The sequence below is a fragment of the Bos indicus genome, chromosome 13 (assembly GCF_029378745.1).
Source record: "Bos indicus isolate NIAB-ARS_2022 breed Sahiwal x Tharparkar chromosome 13, NIAB-ARS_B.indTharparkar_mat_pri_1.0, whole genome shotgun sequence".
In the NCBI taxonomy this organism is placed as follows: Eukaryota; Metazoa; Chordata; class Mammalia; order Artiodactyla; family Bovidae; genus Bos; species Bos indicus.
In genome coordinates, this window is record NC_091772.1 from 61,258,260 (window position 1) to 61,279,103 (window position 20,844).

A 20,844-nucleotide genomic window follows, 5' to 3' on the forward strand; every position below is an offset into this window, starting at 1 on the left:
TCTCTGGTCTGGGAATATCCCACATGCCGTGGAGCAACTAAGCCCATGCGCCACAACTACTGAACCTGTGCTCTCGAGCCTGGGAGCCGCAACCACTGGAGCCCATGACCCAGGAGTCCTGTGGTGGCTTCCCCTGTGCTCTGCAACAGGGGAAGCCACCACAATGAGAAGCCCATACACTGCGACTAGAGAGCAGGCCTAGATCACCACAGACAGAGAAAGTCTAAGAAAAAGCAACGAAGACCCAGTGCAGCCAAAAAGGAAAAAACCAAAACACATAATATGTTATGATGGCACATTCCTTTGTATCACAGAAGTGAATGTTTTGCCTGCTCTAGGCACTGAGCTGAAGCACTTTACTCCAAGGAGGGCTTATTCCCGGGGCACATGCACAGTCACGTTCGCGAGTGAGTGTTTTTGGTCCTGTCTCCCCAACTAGACTGTGTGTGGTTTTTGTCACTTGTACCTCAAGAAGCTGGTGCTGTACCTAGAACACAGCAGGTGCTGTTCTAGATGAATCCATTTGAGATGAACAAATGACTACGTCCAGTCAGCCCTCAGAACATTTTTATCGGAGCCTCATTCTACAGATGTCAAGATGGCGGCTTCAGTGTTCTCCCATAGTCTCTGTCCAGCAAGCGGGAGGACTGGGATTTGTCTGAGTTCTGGCCTCTTGCTCATGCTGAGGTCCAATCCTGCCATCTTGGGTCCCTGCTGTCTCCACCCACAGAGAACTAGGCTCCTCAGCGGCGGCAGCAGCAGCTGACATTTCCAGAGCACTTACCTTGCAAGACCCTCTCCTTGGTCCTTTCTATGGATTGGTTCTTTAAACTGTCTCTATGCTCTGTGGGCCAGTGGGTTCTACTGTTAACCTGCTATACAGCTGATAGACCCGAGGCCCACAGATAATGTGCGACTTGCCCAAGGTCACACAATGGTCTGGTGACATGACTGGGTTGCCTGCACCAACAATCTGGCTCCAGTGCCTTTGCTCCTAACCTCTACCCAGGACTCTGCTCACTTACAAAAGGACAACTGTTCTCAAGGCCCTATCATGGGCCAGGTGCATGCACTATTACTGAAGGAGGGCCTCACTCTAAGCTCAGGTAGGATGAGGCTCAGAGATACTGAGAGACCTGTCTCAAGTGGGTAACTGAAGAACCAGTTCATATTCTGGGGCCAGGCCTATAGCCCTGGGTCCCTCTTAGAGGAGGAAGGTGGCCTGAAGCACCAGCTGAATGAATGAGTTCTGGCCCCAGGCCAGCTGAGGGGAACTGGGTGCCACAGGAAAAGGATGTGACGAAGGCCAGGAGAGAAAGTGAAACCCTTCCGTCCTGGCTTTAGCGGAGAACAAGCACCGCTGCCAGACGGGCCCTTCCTTCCTCTAGTGTGACTCTGGAGAGCCCAGGCCCACTGCTTCCTTCCTGCTTGGTTATTTCTGGAAAGAGGTAGGTGGAGAAGAGGAAGGGGCTCCTAGCAGCCCAGGGAAAGTGCCACGAACATCAAGAATGTACCTGACCCGGCCTCATCAAAGCCCTGCACAGGCAGGCCATGAGTCACTTTCTGCTCTTGGACTCAGTTTCCCTGAGGGAGAGGCTGACAAATGCCAACTAAATAGACAAATGAGGCCTTGCTAGGAGATCTCACAGAGATGGCAGGCAAGTGGGCAGTGGGGCAAACGAAGAGGCCTTATCACTCTCTCAGCAGGGAGCTGCAGGCGGAGACTCGGAAGAAGTGAGGTTTGTGGTTGGAATCCACTTCCCTTGGCTTTCCTAGGGGGGTGGGAGGCGGAGGGCAGGGGTTGTGTGTGGGGTTCAGCAAAATGAGAGGAACACAGCCTCTCTCCTCCACCCTGGGGACCACAGGCCTGGATGCAGGCAACTCAGAGAGGTGACTCCATGGGGCAGGGACAAAGAGATGGGTGGCTAGACAGCTGGGCTGACACCTCAGCTGAGTCAGCCCAGCTGGTGGGTGGCACAGCGGGCCTCTCTACTTCTGAACCTCAGTTTCTCCTGCTTTGACCTCACAGGCAGTGATGGTGAGAAAAGGGGATGAAAGCACTGGTAAAGCAAAGTGACCCTGGTGTTATGGTGGAAGAGGGTGGCATGGGGAGCCCAAGCCATTTGGGCTGTCAGGCTATTTGGAGGCATCCTCACAGCAAACTTCTTGGTAATCTTTCTTTAAGTCTGCCCTTGTCAGCTGCCAGCCTCTCCGGCCCCCCACCCCCCCGCCCCGCCTCCTCCCCCTCCATTAGTTCTAAGAAGCTAAGCCTGATAGATGTGCTCATTTCTCAGAAAAGGAAGTGGTTGTGCCGGGAGGAGATAACACCTCCGCTAGGGAATTGAGAAAGCTATCAGGCCCAGCAGTGTAGCGCAGGCTCTCCACCGCCTCAGCTCAGAAGCGGGGTACCAGTCTTGGAGGAAGAGAGAGGTAATTCAGAAAAGCATTTACTGGGGGCACAGATGCTCATTTAGGGGCTCTTAATCTCCTTCCCAGGGAGTGATAGCTGAGATTTACTGAGCACTTACCAAGCACCAGGCATGGTGCTAAGAGCTTCGTTGTGTATGTAAATTCACCGAATCCTTATAAGAACCCCATGAAGTAAGTGCTATCATTACTCACCATGTTACAGATGAGGAAACAGGCACGGAGAGGTCAAGTGACCTCCCAAGGCCATCCAGTTCATAAATGGCAGAGCAGGGATCTGAATCCAGGCAGTCTGGCTCCAGAGCCCAAAGGCTTAATGGCTCCTGGGCAGCTGCTACCTGCTCATATGCATTCATTCCCTGGAAATCTGAAACTCCCCTCATCTCAATCTTATTTTACCCTTGGTAACTAACTCCCTATTCACTTTTTTCTAGGTATTTTTATTTATTACTTATTTTATTTTTGGTTGCTCTGGGTCTTCACTGCTGTGTTCAGGCTTTCTCTAGTTGCAGAGAGTGGGGCTACTCTAGTTGCGGTGCACAGTTTTCTTACTGCAGTGGCTTCTCTTGCTGCGAAGCATAGGCTCTAGGTGCGTGGGCTTTAGGTGTTGTGGCACACAGCTCTGTAGTTGTGGCTCATGGGCTCCAGGGTATGCAGGCTTCAGTATGAACTCCCTATCTTTCATGAGTAGATGGCCACAGCCTTTCGTTCTTCTCCCAGTGTCCAGGGTGAGAAGGACCAAGGCTCAGCCTCGAAACAGAATCAGAAACTCAAAAGTGACCTTAAAAGATGCCCAAGCAACCTTCCATGTGATGCTCAAGCTCAGCCCTAACATCCTCACTTCCCAGTTGAGGTTCAGAAAGATGGAGAACAAATCTATAGATTCAGTGCAATCCCTACCAAAATATTAATGTCATTTTCCACAGAATTAGAACAAATAATCATAAAAGTTGTATGGAAATACAAAAGACCTCCAATAGCCAAAATAATCTTGAGAAAAAAGAAGAAAGCTTAGAAGCATCATGCTCTCTGATCTGAAACTATACTACAAAGCTACAGTAATCAAAACAGGTTGGTACCAGCAGAAAAAACAGAAACATAGATGAGTGGAACAGAGAGACCAGAAGTGAACCCACAGACAGCTACACGCAAAAGACTCAAACTGGACACTTCTCTCACACCATGCACAAAGATAAATTTTAAATGGATTAAAGGCTTAAATTAAGACCCCAAACCATACAATTCCTAGAAGAAAACACAGGCAGTATGTTCTTTGATTTGTAATACGATATTTTTTGGATACATCTCCAGAGGCAAAAGAAACAAAAGAAAAAATAAACAAATGGGCCACATTAGACTAAAAAGCTTTTGCATGGAGAAGGAAACTATCAACAAAGCTAAAAGGCCACCTACTAAAAGGCAGAAGGTGCCTTTTAGAAGCTAAAAGGCAGAAGATATCTGCAAATGATATAGCCGATAATGGGTTAATATCCAACATATACAAAGAATTCATACAATGCAACATCAAAAAAACAAATAACCAGATTACAAAATGGGCAGAGGATCTGAACAGACATTTTTCCAAGGAAGCCATATGGATAGCCAACAGGTACATGAAAAGATGCTCAACATCAAGAAACATTAGGAAAAGGCAAATCAAAACCACAATCGGCTAACACCTCACACCTGTCAGAATGGCTGTTATCAAAAAGACAACAAATAACAATCACTGATGGGGATGTGGAAAAAAGGGAATCCTCATGTATTATTGGTGGGAATGTAAATTGGTGCAACCATTATGGAATGGAAACAGCATGGAGATTCCTTAGAAAATTAAAAATAGAACTACTATATGATCTAGCCTGCCTGCTAATGCAGGGGATGCAAGTTCGATCTCTGGGTCAGGAAGATCCCCGAGAGAAGGGATCTTGGCAACCCACTCCAGTATTCTCACCTGTAAAATCCCATGGACAGAGGAGCCTGGTGGGCTACATTCCATGGGGTCACAAAGAGTTGGACATGACTGAGCGTGCGCACGGACACACACATACCACAGAATCCAGCAATATCACTCTCTGTATATTTACGTGAAGAAAACAAACACGCTAATTAGAAAACATAAAGGCACCTCTATGTTCACTGAAGCATTATTTCCAACAGCCAAGATACAGAAACAACCTAAGTGCCCATCAACAGATGAATGGATAAAGAAAATATAATACAAATATACAACACTAAATACTAGCCATTAAAAAGGATGAAATCTTGCCATGTGTGACAACATGGAGGGACCTAGAGAGTATTATGCTTAGTGAAATAAGTCAGACAGAGAAAGACAAACACAGTATGGTTTCACTTATATGTGGACTCTAATTCAAAACAAACAAACAAAAACAGAGATACAGATACAGAGAACAAACAGGTGTTTAACAGAGGGAGAGGGGTAGGGACTGGAAAGAAATAGGTGAGGGAGATGAAGAGACATAAACTTTCAGTTGCAAAATGTATGAGTCTTCATGAGTATGAAATGTACAGTGTGGGGAACATAGTCAATAATTATGTAACATCTTTGTATGGTGACTTACCTTAACTACACGTATTGTGGTGATCAGTTCGCACTGTATAGAATTATTGAATCACTACGCTGTATAACAGGAACTAACATAATGTTGTAGGTCAATTATATTTAAAAAATCAAATAGGGACTTCCTTGGTGGTCCAGTGGCCAAGACTTCATGCTCCTAATGTGGAGGACTGGGGGGCTGGGGTTCAATCCCTAGTCAGGGAATTAGATCCCACATGCCACAACTAAAGATCCTGCGTACCCCAGTGCAGCCAAATAAATATTTTTTAAAAAAAGAAAGAAAAAGAGAGCAGATTTGTGGTTACCAGAGGCAGGGTTTGGGGGGATGGGAGGAGCGGGGAGGAAGAAAGTGGCCAAAAGGTAGAAACTTCCAGTTATAAATTGATACTAGGGATGTAATGTACGAAATAAATACAATTAACACTGCTGTATGTTATATATAAAAGGTTTTAAGAGAATATATCCTAAGAGTTCTCATAAGAAGAAAAATTTTTTTCTACTTGATTTTGTACCTCTATGAGATGACAGATTCTCCCTAAACTTCCTGTGGTCATCACTTCATGATGTACGGAAATCAAATCTTTATGCTGTAAACCTTAAACTTTTACAGTACGTATGTCAAATACATTTCAATAAAACTGAAAGGACAAAAAAAAAACAAAAGGAAAGCTGGAGCGCCCTGATTACACAGTAGGTCTGTTTCACTCCAGATGGTCCAGAACCATGGAGTTATCGACAGGGCATTGTCTGCTTACACACTTGCAGTAAAGAATCCGCCTGCCAATGCAGGAGACGCGGGTTCCATCCCTGGGTCAGGATGATGCCCTGGAGAAGGGAATGGCAACCGACTCCAGCATTCTTGCCTGGGAAACCCCATGGACAGAGGAGCCCGGCAGGCTACAGTCCATGGGGTCGCAAGAGTCGGATGAGACTTAGTGACTAAACAACAACACATACGCACTTGTGAGAAGGGGCTCCCTTCGTCCTGTGTGGATCATTTCATTTTTGAGCAGCTCTTTTGGAAAACTTTTCCCTTTGATCGGCTCTAATGGAAAACTTTTTGCCTCTTTCCCTCTACCGCCTGTCCTAGCTGGCCTTAGTTCTGGTTCTCTCTCCTCTGCTGCTCTCTTCCAACTCTCCCAAGGGCTAACCAAGAAGGTAACACGAGCTAGCAGAGAAAGGTTAAGGCCCTGAGCCAGGTCCTGCTGCTCTCTGAGTATCAGCTTCCTCATTTATAAAATAGGAGTGCTATCTAGATGAGGCCAAGGCTGGTGACAAGTTATCTTCTTTTTCTCCACCAAGGTGGGCTTCTACAGCAAAGAACAGGCAGGGACCCAATAAGTCTTGCAATTAGACTCAGATGTTTAGCTTTGGACCTCATTAATAATATGGGAATTAAAGATGTACTCATTTCACAAGAACATTGTGAAAATTCAATAGTAATTCATATAAAGGACTTAGAACTATATGTGACACCTATTAGATTTGCAGTAATTTAAGTAATTATTACTGTTCTTATTATTAGACCAAGGCTCAGCTTGCGTCTTAGACCTTTCTCCATGGTCTGCAGGGTCTCTTCAGCTTTGTCTAGGGCCAGGCTGCTGACCCCTCACACACCATCATCTGTTCAGCCTCAAGATCTTTGCTCACATTGGTCCCTACGCTGAGCTCTCTCCTACTTCTCTCTTAGGGCTCAACCTGCAGGCCTTAAGGAGGCCTTCTGCTCTCCTGCTCCAAGTCTCCTTGAGCTCTCACCCATTTGCTGAGCTGCTCATTTCTGACCATGAGCTCTGTCTCCTAGGCTGAGAGCCTAGTTCTGGGCCCAGAGAAGGTGCTGATGAGTAGGCCGAGTGGTGGGAAGGAAAGAAGGCCAGTTCCCTCTCTCTCTTAAGCCCCACCTTCATCGCCTGCAAAAACTAGGAGGAGGCCCCAAGATACCAGGTGACTGGGCAGGTACCTGGGGCTCCCCAGACACCAAGTTCTCCCAGGCTCGGGAGAAAGTTCTGGAAAAGACATCTTCTGCACTGTGTTGACACAACAGGCAGGAGGGACTAGGGTAGCAATCTATAAGGAACAGAGGTTTGATCTCTGGGGCCAACCCCCTTCCTAATTCTCCTCTGCCTTCTGGGGTCTGCACCTCCAAGTACTCCACGGTCCAAAGCAGCCACTCCCTCCTCCCTTCTGCCCAGGGCTGCCCTACTCTGACACCATCAATGCTGCGTGCTGTGAAGCGCAATGGGCTGGGCGTCAGCAGGTGTGGGTTTTGTGTCCCAGCGCTGTCACTGGCTTGCTTGGGGGTGAGTCCATTCCGCTGTCTGGGATGCTGGGAAAGTCTGGGACTTTCCTCGTCTGTACAATGAAGGCGATCATCTCAAAGGGCTCTCATTAGTGCTGTAGCATGAAGAAGATGAAAATAACTCACACATGGGCAAATAACTGACTACCTGTGTTCTCTCTCAGGGGTATTTGAAAGATCCAGTCATTTAGTGTGGAAGGTGAGAGGCAACATTCTCTCCAAGAAGGACTTGTTGCCTCCACTTCAAAGCCTGCTGAGCCTTGCCGTCCAACCTGCAGATTCCAGGGCAAAGGGCATTGGGCATATCTATGACCAGGGCCAGCTCCTCAGAGGGCCAGATCTTGCCAGGCTCTGCCCCAGTGGCCTCAACCTCCTCACCCCAGCACCGCCTCCAACTAGTCCAGACAAGTCCGGGTATTTTCAGCCACCTTTATCTGATCGGAAATGTTTGGAATTCCACAGCAGAAGGCAACAGCTCTGGAGGATTTGGGGACAGAGCAAATCCCTGCAACCCCTCCCTGCCCCCCACCACATAAGAATGCTCTCACATACAGCGTGTGAAAGTTGTTCAGTCGCGTCCGACACTTTGCGACCCCATGGACTCCTCTGCCCATGGGATTCTCCAGGCAAGAATGCTGGAGTGGATAGCCATTCCCTTCTCCAGGGGATCTTCCCAAGCCAGGGATCAAATCCAGGTCTCCCACACTGCAGGCGGATTCTTTACTGTCTGAACCACCAGGGAAGCCCCTCGCGTACAGCCTTGTAACCAAAACCTCAGTGCTGAAGGCTCCCTCAGGCTGCAGCCTCCCTATTTCATCTTCATTGCAGCCCACCAGCCCCCTCAAGGTGCAGAATAGCAAGGTGCCTGAGACTGGTGTCAGGAAAGCTGGAGGATTCTGTAGCCATGATACTGAGGGAGGGGCCACCTGGAGGTTTGCTGTTCACAGTCAATGCCCACAGCACCAACAAACTGCAGAAGACCACCACCACCAGCATGTTCAACCTCTACTCTAAACAGACGGGAAACTGAGACCTGAGGAGGCAAAGGGACCCCCCTCCTCGAAAGGCCTCTTGACTCCTAGAGTCCAACAGTGTGGGTTCTAACACACACAAGTGTGGGTTCTAACCCCAGCTCTGTGACTGCCGGACCTGGGGCAAGATCCTTTATCTCTCCAAGCCCAGGGTACTGTCTACAAAGTGAGAATACTGCCATCACAGCCTTAGCAGCAAGGATTAAAAGGTCCATGGCAAGTGCTCAATAATTGTTAGCTGTTGTTTTTTATAGCTAAAAATGAATGTCCCCATTTGTGCTTCTCATATTGTAGTCTCATTACTTATAGCTACAAACAAATAACAACAACAACAAAACCCCCACAGCTCATACTGCCTTAGCCCCTACTTGAATTCTCAAAATCTTCCAAGTAGGTGTTGTCCCCATTTTACCAAAGAAGAAACTAAGACTCAGAGAGGTGAGGAAACTTTGTCTGAGATCTGGTTACCCAGTGAGGGTGTCTGACTCCACCGCACGTTAAGTCTGCCAGTGCAATAGGACAGATGCAGAAGGATGTGACTAAGCTCTTCCTTCCTTCCCCTCTTACCCACCCAGTGCCCACTACTTGCTGAGGATCTTGAGCCTTGGATCAGAGACCATTTTGAGGCCAGGGCAGAGGCATGTTCCTTGGTAGCCCCCCTGGGTTTCTTGGTGGCAAGAAGAGAAGTATGCAGATAGCTGCTCTGTGCTTCCCTATTGTCTCCTAACCCAGCCCCTGCAAGGCCAGTCCTTGAAGAGACCCCCTCCCTCCATCTGGTCATCATCTTGGACACAAAAGCATGCCTAGTAGCTTTGGTGGAGCTGTTACCTGAGGTCCAAGATAGACCATGACCTCTTTGTGGGTTGACCTGTGGGGCTGTAGGAGGATTACCTACTTAGCTCTGGACACTCATTCATTTCACAAATCTTTATTAAGAGCCCACTGAATGCCAGGCACCATGTTAAATGCTAGAGATAAAACAGTGACTAAATTAGAAGAAAATTCCTACCTGTGTAAGTTTATAATTTAATGGGACAAGACAGGAAATAAATGTCAGATGGTGGTTAAGTGCTAAAAAGAAAACTAAATGAGAGAAGGGGTTAAAAAGAAACACTGAAGAGGGCAGAATTAAAACCTGGTCAGGGAAAGCTTCCTTAGGAGGTGACATCTGGTCAGAGTCCTGAATGAAGTGAGGAAACAGGCACTACAAGGATCTGAGGAAAGGCAGGGGAAGAGCAAGGGCCAGGCCCCGAGGCAGGAACACACTCAGGGCACTCCGAGAACAGGGAAGACCCCAGTGTGGCTGAAGCTGAGTGAATGAGGGGAGAATGACAGCGTGGGGTCTGGTAGTGGCCAAGGGTCAGAATGTGCAGGGCCTTGAAGGCCATTTAAAGACTTGAGCCTGTCCTTTGAGTGAACACTGCAGGGTTTTGAGCAGGGGAGAGACATGATCTGACTTTGATTTTAACAAAGGCCCTCAAGGCTCTCCAGTTCCTGGGTAGAGACCTGCAGGCGTAAGGGACTGGTGATGACCTGATGCAGCCATCTGGGAAGAACATGAGGGTGGCTTAATCAGGATGGTGCCAGGGAAGCTGGAGAGAAGCAGTCAGATTCAGAATTTATTTCGTAACAGTAAAGCTGAAGGGATTTCCTAATGGACTGGATATGGACCACGCGAGTTGCTTGCTTCTCTGGCCCTGTTTCTCATCTACAAAAGGCAGGGTAAAAGGCCTTTGAGGATTTTTTTCCCAGCTTGATAACTACGAGAACCCTGTGGGAGGAAAAAAGAGATAAAACCACTTCTGCTGTCAAAGCCATTTGCTCACCTGACCTCTAGGCACATGCAGGATCATGGAGTAGCCAGACCCAGGTAGGGGTGGGCATAGCTTTATTGATAAGGGGAGGGGTGGGGCATCAGAGCTGTGCTATGTGTATCTAGGGCCTGCTAGGCAGAAAGTGCTCAGTGTGAGTGAATGAGGCAACGCTGGGAGGCCAGGATGTGTGCAAGAACGTTCCAGGTCCTTCTAAGTTAACAAAAGAAGCCTGGCCCAAGGGATTCCTCTCCCGGCTTTCCTTCTGCATCCATTACATGGGCTGAGTCTCAAGTTCCCGTTCTTCATGAATGGGAGACTTCGATATCTGAAATCACCAAAGTAGAATTTCAGGGCTGGAAGGAAGCAGAGACACGTCTGACCCCCTCTAAACACAATTTCAGCCATCACTGTTTGAGTTTTATTTATGTGTCATGATCATTATGAACATTTTCCTATCAATTGACTTGCTTTTTATTTTTATTTTCATTAGAGTTCACTCTTTTAAAAAAATTTTTAAATGGAGATAGTTGCTTCACAACATTGTGTTGGTTTCTGCCATGTATCAACATGAATTGGTCATAGGTTATACATATGTCCCCTCCCTCTTGAACCTCCCTCCCACCCCTCGAAGTGGTCGCAAAGCACCGGTTTGAGCTCCCTGAGTCATACAGCAAATTCCCACTGCTTATCTGTTTTACATATGATAGTGTATTTGTTTCCATGCTACTCTGTCCATTCGTCCCACCCTCTCCTTCCCCCGCTGTATCTACAAGTTTGACTCACTTTTTAAAGCACTTTTTTCAGTACACACTTAGATGTACAGAAAAGTCTTAACCTACTCCCCAGCTTGTTCTTTCTGCATCTTTCCTCCTTTTACTGAATGATAGTGGTTTCATCTGTCCCGGTATGGAAGTCTGGAACACCTTGCAGTCATCCTTAAGTCTTCTCTAGCTCTGATCTGTCAGAAAATTCCTCTGAATATATATTCAAAATTTATCCAGAATTTCACCACTTCTTACTACCCCCACCGTCCGAACCAACATCATTTTTCTGCCTGTGTTGTTATAACCACATCCTTCCTGATTTCTCTGTTTCTTCCCTCTCTGGTCCTTCACACTGGAGCCAGCATAAGAGTCCTCTAAAGGCAGTAGGATCCGAGCCTGTCTGCTTAAAACACTCCACTGCCTACCCTTCCCATATCACTCAGAGGAAAAGCCACTGTGTCTCACCAGGGCTTACACAAACCTCTGTCTTCTACCACCCTCCTTTGTGCCCTCTGTTCTAGCCACACTCATCTCTGGTCTTCCTCAAACATGCCAAGCACACCCTTCTTACCTTGGGGCTTCTGCACCTGTTCCCTCCGTCTAGAATGTTCTTACCACAGACTGTCACATGGTTTACTCCCTCAGGTCACGCAGATCTCTGCTCGCATGGCTCCTCCTCAGAGAAGCCTTTCCCAATCACTCTTTATTAAAACAAACAAATACCAAGTGTTACCTAGCCACTGTCCATCCCAACCACCATTCCCTGTCTCTTCTGAATGTAAAAACTCCATGAAGGCATATCTCCCAGTAGTTAGAATGGTGCCTGGCATAGGCAGACACTCAGTAAGTATTTGCTAAATGAAAAACTCGAATGAAAAGGCAACATATTATTATTGATATAAACAGAAAACTAATATCATTTGCCACAAATGACAATCAACATAAAATAAAAACACTATTAAAAATTTTTAATGTTTATTTGCATATCATCTGTAAGTTATCTTGAAGGTAACTGGTACCGATCCTGGTCCCACATCTTTATAAAGGAGATACATGAGGTCTCTGGTGGAGAAAGCTCAGGAAGAAATCAGCCAGTCAATTAGAGGCCAGTTCAGAGCAGCCACACAGGTGCCCTTTCCCTGGCTTGGAACCATGGCCCTGCCCTCCAGACTGCAGGCGAAGAGACTGAATCTTGGGATGGGCACAGCTAGGCTGGACCAATGGAGCCTATCTGAAGGGCCAGGAAAGCTCACCCCTTGCACAGGCACAGAACTGGCAGCTCTGCTGAAGAGAACAAAGGCCAAGCTAGAGGAGGCTCGTGGGGCTGCACCGTGGGGGACGGGCATGCATAAACCTGTAGGCAAGGTCCATGGAGACCAGACAGCTGAGAGCAGAAAGGAAAACAGGCTAGGTCCCAAAGGGTGGTAGCTTCAATCCCGTAAACACCAGACAGGCGTGGGGGTTCGGGTGCAGGCCTAGGGGCCCAACTGAGCCCAGGGGGAAGACAAGACCTTCCCAGTCTCCTCCAACAGCGATGATGAGGCCAAGCTGCCCTGAGGAGAGCACTGCCAACCCTGCTACTATTAACCACAGCAGGCATTAGACATTAGGGGGGAAAGAGACAGGGACACCCTCCTAGTCCCCACATCCAGATGGTCTCTCCCAGCACCCTCCTAAGTCCTAGCCAGCTCCATCTACCTGGGCCCTTGAGGACTGGACCCCTGTTTGGAGGGGAACTTTCTTTTCCCATCCCCACAGGGCTGAGCACACATGGCTGCAGGTGCAGGGGGTAGATCGAGAGCTGTTATAACTGCCAGGCCAGCAACGCCTGACCTACATCTCCATGGTTGGTCATGCAAAGAAAAATACCAGGGATTTCCGTTGGTGTTCACCCAATGCAGCTGCCAAGGGAAGGCTGGGCCTTTTGAAGGCCTGTTGTGAGTGGGGTGGAACAAGTGGTAAGCTGGCTGACACAGGCTAGGGGCTGGCCTCTGAATTATTTCCTGGTTTTGAGGACCTCCTTAGTTTTCAGAGAATCTATCAAATGTTTACCTTTTTTCTACCAAGGTCATCTACTGAAGCTCCCCCTGCCCCCCCTTTTAGTATATCACCCTTAATAAGAATTGAGAGAGAAAGAGAAAATGAGAATGAAATTATATTTGGGAAAAAACTGCCCAAACTAAACATTTGTTCTAACTGTAAACTGTTGGCATCTGGAAGGAGGCTTTAGGTTTGCATAGAAAAAAAGACAATTTGGAATCCAGTTTTGCAAGGTAGTGTGAAAACAACCTGGGACCTCAGTGTCAGGATGCTGTGTTTATTACTGCTTTGTGGTGGGCAGAGACCTATCTGGCTGTGGAGAAGTCAGTTAAGCACCCTGGCCTCGCTCTTCTCATCTGTCAAGTGTGGAGGAGGGACCAGAGGATCTCTAAGGCTCTCTCTACAGCTTCAAAGTGCTTTGATCCGATCCCCGAGGCCTTCCTCTGGCAGAATTGCACCCCACCCCCATTAGGGCAGGGGCGCAACATTGTGTAAGAAAAAAGTAAGCTCTCTTTGGTGACAAGAGACCAGAGTTCTAACCCAGTGTTGCAATTTATTAACTCACTGTGTAGTCTTGGGCAAGTCACTGCAACTCTGGGGGCACATCACTTTTTTCACATGTAAATCAAAGACTTGAAAGTGGGGTGAAAAAAGCTCTACAGGAACTCCAGTGTTACTGTGCCTCCCTTATGTCACTGACCCCTTAGCATACACCTGCCTCCTAAAGGGCATGTTCTTCACCTGCAATTGCCTCAACCTGCAAATCATAAGACCGTAGAGACAAAACAGAGGGAAGGTGTGAGAAGCCCCCTCTAAACCCCCTTCTATCTGACTGCAGAGCTTGTGTTCTCCGACTACAAAAATGTGGAGGTGGCATGGATGGTGGAAAGGACTTGGGATTTGGAGTCAGAAGACCTCAGTTCCCTTCATGGTTGAGAGGAAGACCTCCTCTACACCTCCCGGCACAATCAGAGGCTCAGTGAGATAACGCATGTGCGCTCAGTTCTCAGTCGTGTCTGACTCACTGTGACCCTTTGGACTATAGCCTGCCAGGCTCCTTTATCCACGGAATTTTCCAGGCAAGGATACTGAAGTGGGTTGTCATATCCTCCTCCTGGGGATTGTCCTGGCCCACGGATCGAACCTGCATCTCTTGCACTGGCAGGTGGATTCTTTACCGCTGAGCCACCTGGAAGCCCCTGTGAGATAATATATGGATGCAAAGCAGCACTGGACAAAATTCAGTCAATGACCCTGTGCTATTACGCTGTGACCCAAGCCTGGGTTTCCCCACAGCATGAAGGAAAGCAGAAGGAACAGCTGTAATATCTTAGGCGTGTAACAGCTCCACTTTTAAGTCTTCTGTCCTGAACACCTTGGCCTCTCTCTTCTTAGCTGTATCTGTCCATCCTTCCAGACTCTCTTTACCTGGAGTCTCCAGGCCACCCAGCACAGAGTCCACAGTGCTCTCCCTGAGAGGCTATGGAAGGGCTGAGTCCTGAATCTGACGCTAACTTGCTGTGCACTCTGGGCTGATCACTTAAACTCTGAGTCTCAGGGTCCTTACTTATAGGTACCTACAGTCTCATGACCTAAGTTGTTAAGAGGTATGCCTATATGCCTATACTTTATACATCTCTTCTCTCCCATGGGAGCAGTGAGCACCTCACAGGTGTGCAAAGAGCACCTGTTAAATGACTGGGAGAAGGGTCTTTTCTGAGGCAACATCAGTGGGAGACCATCGCCAATGACCACTCCCCAATCCTCGGGCATCACACTGCAGCCCACTCTTTGCCACCCTGTCCTGAATGGTGGGGACAGGGGTGGGGAGTATGAGGTAAAGGGGAGCTGTAGACCCTCTCCTCTAAAGCAGTCACTGTGAGGTGGAGAAGCCAGATTCTCCATCTGAGAGGGCATCAAACAATACAGAAAAGTGGAAGAGGCAGAGAGCCAAGGGATATCCATGGACACTAGAGTGCGTGAGTGAGGGTATCCGAGTCTACTAGATTGCACTTGGATTCTGTCCTTAGTAGTATCTGACCTGTCTTACTCTTGGTTCACTACTCTGGACAACAGGGACAGTATGTTTCCCAAGCAGGATTACTGTGAGGGTTTAAAAATACAACACAGTGCACTTTAAAGCACCCTGCACGTAAGAGGTACTCAATAAATGTCCGCAATTAGGTTTCATTAGTACATTCATCATAGATGGCTTATGTCATTGGGCCCCTCTGCCAGCCAAGAGACTGCACACCAAGAACCAGTAAGACTTACGGCTCTCTACAGCAACTGGAGCTCTGGATGGAGAAAATTCTCTCGACAGAATCCTGATTAGATTTGGAAACCATAGAACTCTCAGCTCAAAACAGACCAGAGACCTCAGCTCAGACATATGTGAGTCCCCTCTGGGGACTCCACAGCTTCCTGGCTGTGTGTTCTTCAGGCCAGTTACTCTGAGCCTGATTCCTCATCTGTATTAGACTCTGAGACCATGTGTTATTCCTCCTGAGGGGCAGTCAGCATGTTATTTAAGAGCATAAGTGTTAGAGAATTTAAACCTGTGTTTGAATCCCAGCTCTGCAACTTACTATTAGGTTGGTGCAAAAGTAACTGTGGTTTTTGCATTATGGAAATTTACCTTTTAATATTGGAATACATTCTAAATAAATGTGGTTATGTTATACATCATTTTAATGTGCATTTCGCGCTTTGTTTATTTTTTTGCTAATGACTTATTGGAGAAGGAAATGGCGACCCACTCCAGTATTCTTGCCTGGAGAATCCCAAGGACAGAGGAGCCTGGTGGGCTAGTCCATGGGGTTGCAAGAGTGGGACATGACTTAGCAACTAAACTACCACCACCACCACTAAAGACTTATCACTTGCTATTTATTTTATATTTATTTTAGACTATGGAAATGATATTAGACAAAAAGCCAATTTGAGCGATTTCCTTATTTGAGTTCAAAATGGGTTGTAAAGCAGTGGAGACAACTCGAAACATCAACAACACATTTGATCCAGAAACTGCAAACGAACGCACAGTGCAGTATGGTTCAAGAAGTTTTGCAAAGGAGATGAGAGCCTTGACGATGAGCGCGGTGGCCAACCATCGGAAGCTGACAATGATAACTGAGAGCATCACTGAAGCTGATCCTCTTATAACTACACAAGAAGTGGCCAAAGAACTCAAATGTTGACCATTCTACAGTCATTTGACATTTGAAGCAAATTGAAAAGGTGAAAAAGCTCAAGAAGCAGGTTCCTCATCAGCTGTCCGCAAATCAAAAAAATCATCATACTGAAGTGCTGTCTTCTCTTATGCCACACAACAACGAGCCATTTCTTAATCAGATCGTGGTGTGTGAAGAAAAGTGGATTTTGTACAACAACTGACAATGACCAGCTCAGTGCCTGGACTGAGAAAAAGCTCCAAAGCACTTCCCAAAGCCAAACTTGCACCAAAAAAGATCATGGTCACTGATGTTCTGCTGCCGGTCTGATCCACTACAGCTTTCTGAATCCCAGTGAAACCATTACATCTGAGAAGTATGCTCAGAAAATCGATGAGATGCACCAAAAGTTGCAACTGCAGCCAGCACTGGTCAACAGAAAGAGCCCAATTCTTCTCCACAACTCCCAACCGCATGCTGCACAACCAGTGCTTCAAAGGTTGAACGAATTGGGCTATGATGTTTTGCCTCATCTGCCATATTCACCTGACCTCTCGCCAACCGACTACCACTTCTTCAAGCATCTTGACAACTTTTTGCAGGGAAAACACTTCCACAACCAGCAGGAGGCAGAAAACGCTTTCTAAGAGTTCGTGGAATCCCAAAGCATGGATTTTTATGCTACAGGAATAAACAAAGTTATTTCTCATTGGCAAAAATGTGTTGATTATAATGGTTCCTATTTTGACTAATAAGGACATGTTTGAGCCTACTTATAATGATTTAAAATACATGGTCCAAAACCACAATTACATTTGCACCAACCTAACAGCTTGGGTCACTGACCATAGTACACTGTTAAACCTTCCTGTGCTTTTTTTATCTAAAAATGTTCCTTGTTGGCTGGCTGTATTACTGGGTCTGGCACATAGTAACAGTATCACTTGATACACGAAAGTGTGATCTTTGTATCTAGAGCCTGCCATGGGAAAGCACTCAGTAAGTATGCTGAATCAGGCCCTGACTGCCCCGGTGGGAGGGTGCAGGGAGGAAGATGCTCCTGTGAGCTGGCACTGCTGCTAATGGCCCACGTTGGTGATGTCTATCAAATCACAAGAGCACACACCCTTTGACCCTGCAACTGCACTTTGAGGGATTGATCCTCCACAGACAGCCTGTAGTCACACGTGGGCCAAACGACAAATATAGAGGGCTGTTCAGTGAGCAGCCCTAATGGGGCTAAAAAACTGCCTCCCAAATGTCTACCACTGCACCCCACTCCAGTACTCTTGCCTGGAAAATCCCATGGGCGGAGGAGCCTGGTAGGCTGCAGTCCATGGGGTTGCGAAGAGTCGGACACGACTGAGCAACTTCACTTTCACTTTTCACTTTTACGCATTGGAGAAGGAAATGGCAACCCACTCCAGTGTTCTTGTCTGGAGAATCCCAGGGGCGGGGGAGCCTGGTGGGCTGCCGTCTATGGGGTCGCACAGAATCGGACACGACTGAAGCGACTTAGCAGCAGCAGGAACTGGTTCAATAAAGGACAGTATTGTGTACGGAATACACTGCAGCTATTAAGAATGAGAAAGTTCTTGATGGACTGATATGGAATGATCTCTGAGAGATACTGTTAAGTGAGAAAATCAAGGTACCAAACAGTATTTATAGCACATAACTGTTTGTATATCATGGGAAATATATGTGATTGCTTATGTCTACAGAGTCCACTCTCCCAGGAAGGGAACTGGGTAGCTAGGAGAAAAAAGTGGGAAGGAGACATTTGTTCCTTTCAAAATTGGAACCCCATGAATATATTATCTATTCCAAGAAAACTAATAAAAAGTTAAGGGCAGGGTGGTTTGAGAGAGGACAGAAGAGAAAAAGAGAAATGAATTCTCCCATAAGAAGCAGTTGGAAAAAAAAAAGAAAAAAGAAAAAAAAAAAAGAAGCAGTTGGGACTGCCCAAAGACAGACCCTGTGGCCAGTTATCACACTATCAGAAAAAAAAGAACTCTGGTATTTGCATCCTGTGACACCAAAATAGCACCACCACTGTATGACCAGCTACACTGGGGCTGCCCCCATCGCTGACCCTTTGGCCCCAGGCAAGGACCAGGAGCCATGATGAAGTTTCTCTGTCCTCTAGGTTAAGTTTGTCTAGGGGAAAAGAAGGTTCTAGTTAAAGTAAAAATTATCCCTGATAGTCTCAGGAGAAAAAACGAAAAAGTGGGGACCTAGCTCTGGAGGAACATGGGCAGTCAGGCTCTAGGGGGAGGGCTGGCAAGCAGGCCTGAAAACCCCCTCCTCCTCCCACCTTTCTTCCCCTAAGCCCCCAACCACTCCTTCTCCTCCTGTTTTCCTTAACAATCTGCCTTTATGCTAAAAAACACTCTATCAGATAGGGACTCCTAGAAGTAAATGGAGACCCAACTGGCTCTGGAAGAAATATACGTGGCTAATCAAATGTAAGAAAAGATGCTTTACTTCCTAAGTAACCCTGAAAATAGTCCTTGAATATTTTTAACTTTTGATTATGAGAATATTTAAACGTGTACAAAAGTAGACAGAATGATAAAATGAACCACCCCCACTCAGCTTCAACAATTATCAACTTCATACCGATCGGATTTTATGTGTTTCCACTCTCCCTTGCACGCATGCGTGCTAAGTCGTTTGTTTCAGTTGCACCCAACTCTGTGACTCTATGGGCTGAGGATCTATGGACTGTAGCCCGCCAGGCTCCTCAGTCCATGGGATTCTCCAGGCAAGAAATACTGAAGTGGGTTGCCATGCCCTCCTACAGAGGATTTTCCCAACTCAGGGATCAAACCTGTCCGTGTCTCCTAAATTCGTAGGCAGGTTCTTTACCACTAGCGCCCCCTGGAAAACCCACTCTCCCTTACCCCTGTATTATTCTGAAGCAAATTCTAGACATAGTTTAATATGTGCTTCTAAAAAAGGAAAAAAAAATTCCATAATTGCAATACCATTATTGTATCTAAAATTTGAAGAAATCCAACAAAAGTCATGGAAGGGTTTTAAATGTGATCAAAACTCCCAAAGAGGGCACCTTTGTTCAACATGAAATATTAATGCAGTGTATATAATAAGCTCTAGGTACAACTGAAGTTATAAATAATTCAGATTTATAGATGTTTAAAGCCTATTGAAATAAAGGTATTCCACCAACAAAAATACTAAGATGACATGAAAGTCAATTCTAGATCTATTAAAGACTTAAATGTGAAAGGCAAAACTTCAAAACTTTAAGGAGAAAATACAACTGTCTTTAGGACTACAGATTAAGGAAGGATTTCTTCAACATAACACAAAATGTGTAAATTGTGGAAGAAAAGATTCAACTACACTAAAATTAAGACATTTTAGGGGGCCTCCCTGATGGTCCAGTGGTTAGATTTTACCTTCCAGTCCAAAGGGTACAGGTTCAATCCCTGGTCAGGCAGCTAAGACCCCACATGCCTCAGGGCCAAAAAACCAAACCAAAACACAAAACAGAAGCAGTGTTGTAACAAATACAATAGACTTTAAAAAAAAAAAAAAAAGAAATTTCAGTCATTAAAAGATATCACATATAAGGTGAAAAGGCAAAATGCAAAACTGAGAGCCTACATTCACAACACATGCAGACAAAAGATTAATGTTCAGAATATGTAGAGAATGCCTACAAATCCATAAGAAAAAGGCATATCAACACTAAACAGAGCAACGAATTGTATAGATATTTTACAAAAGAGGAAACATGAAAGGTCAATAGATGTAAGGAAAGATTCTCCACTCCACCTGTAATCTGAGAAATGCAAATTAAAACCCCAAGACACCATCTCACACCCACCAGCTATATAAAAATTTTCAAGTCTGACTGTATCAAGTATTATTAAGATGTAAAGCAATGGAAACTCATATGCTTCTGCTTGCAGCATAAATTCTTACAAACACATAGGGTAACATTTGGGCATCATCTTCCATCAAGCAATTCCAATCCTTAGAGCAACGTTTCCCACTGTGGTCCAAAGACCCGCAGCAGCAGTATGGCCTGGGGACTTGTTAGAAACGCAAATTCTCAGGCCCCAGTCCAGGCAGACAGAAACACTGCAGGGGTGGAGTCCAGCAATCTGTGGTTTAACCAGCCCTCCAGTTGACTCTGATGAGCAGCTAAGGGGTAGGAACCACTGCCCAAGAGAGATGCTTGAACACGTGCATGTGAGGGGGAGACACACACAGATGTTGTTCAAAATCACACTGTTTGAAACTGCAAAAACAAGGGAACAACCCAAATAACCACTGACAATAGAATGGATAATTTGAGACATAATCATACAAAGGGACATGAAAATAAATGAACTACAGCTATACACGTAACATTGACGGATCTCACAATATTGAATGAAAAAAGTAAACCGCAGATGAATACACACACTATGATATTTAAATGAAATTTAAAAGCATGCAGAAGCACACACACACACACACACACACACACACACACACATTCAAACTTTAAAAAAAGGCAAGGGAATGGTAAACACAAATCTCAGGAAAATGGGCAGGGGGTAGCTGTAACTGGAGGGAGCTTCTGAGGTACTCATAAAAGTTTGATTTCTTAAACTCGGTTACCAGTTTACAGGTGATCATTTTCCTACTGAAACTTTACATATGCATAAGATATTTTCTGTTGTATTTATGATAAATTT

At 46.1% G+C, this 20,844-nt stretch overlaps 1 protein-coding gene and 1 long non-coding RNA gene across 5 annotated transcripts in view; one reads left to right on the top strand and one right to left on the bottom strand.

The window, feature by feature from the left end:
* The window catches only part of BCL2L1 (BCL2 like 1), a 50,181-nt gene that overhangs the window by 5,661 nt on the left and 23,676 nt on the right, over positions 1–20,844 (bottom strand). The window lies entirely within an intron of this gene.
* On the top strand, positions 1,345–19,701 carry LOC139186555 (uncharacterized). Its single transcript, XR_011570175.1, has 2 exons — positions 1,345–1,448; positions 15,866–19,701. It is a non-coding gene; the product is annotated as an uncharacterized lncRNA (long non-coding RNA).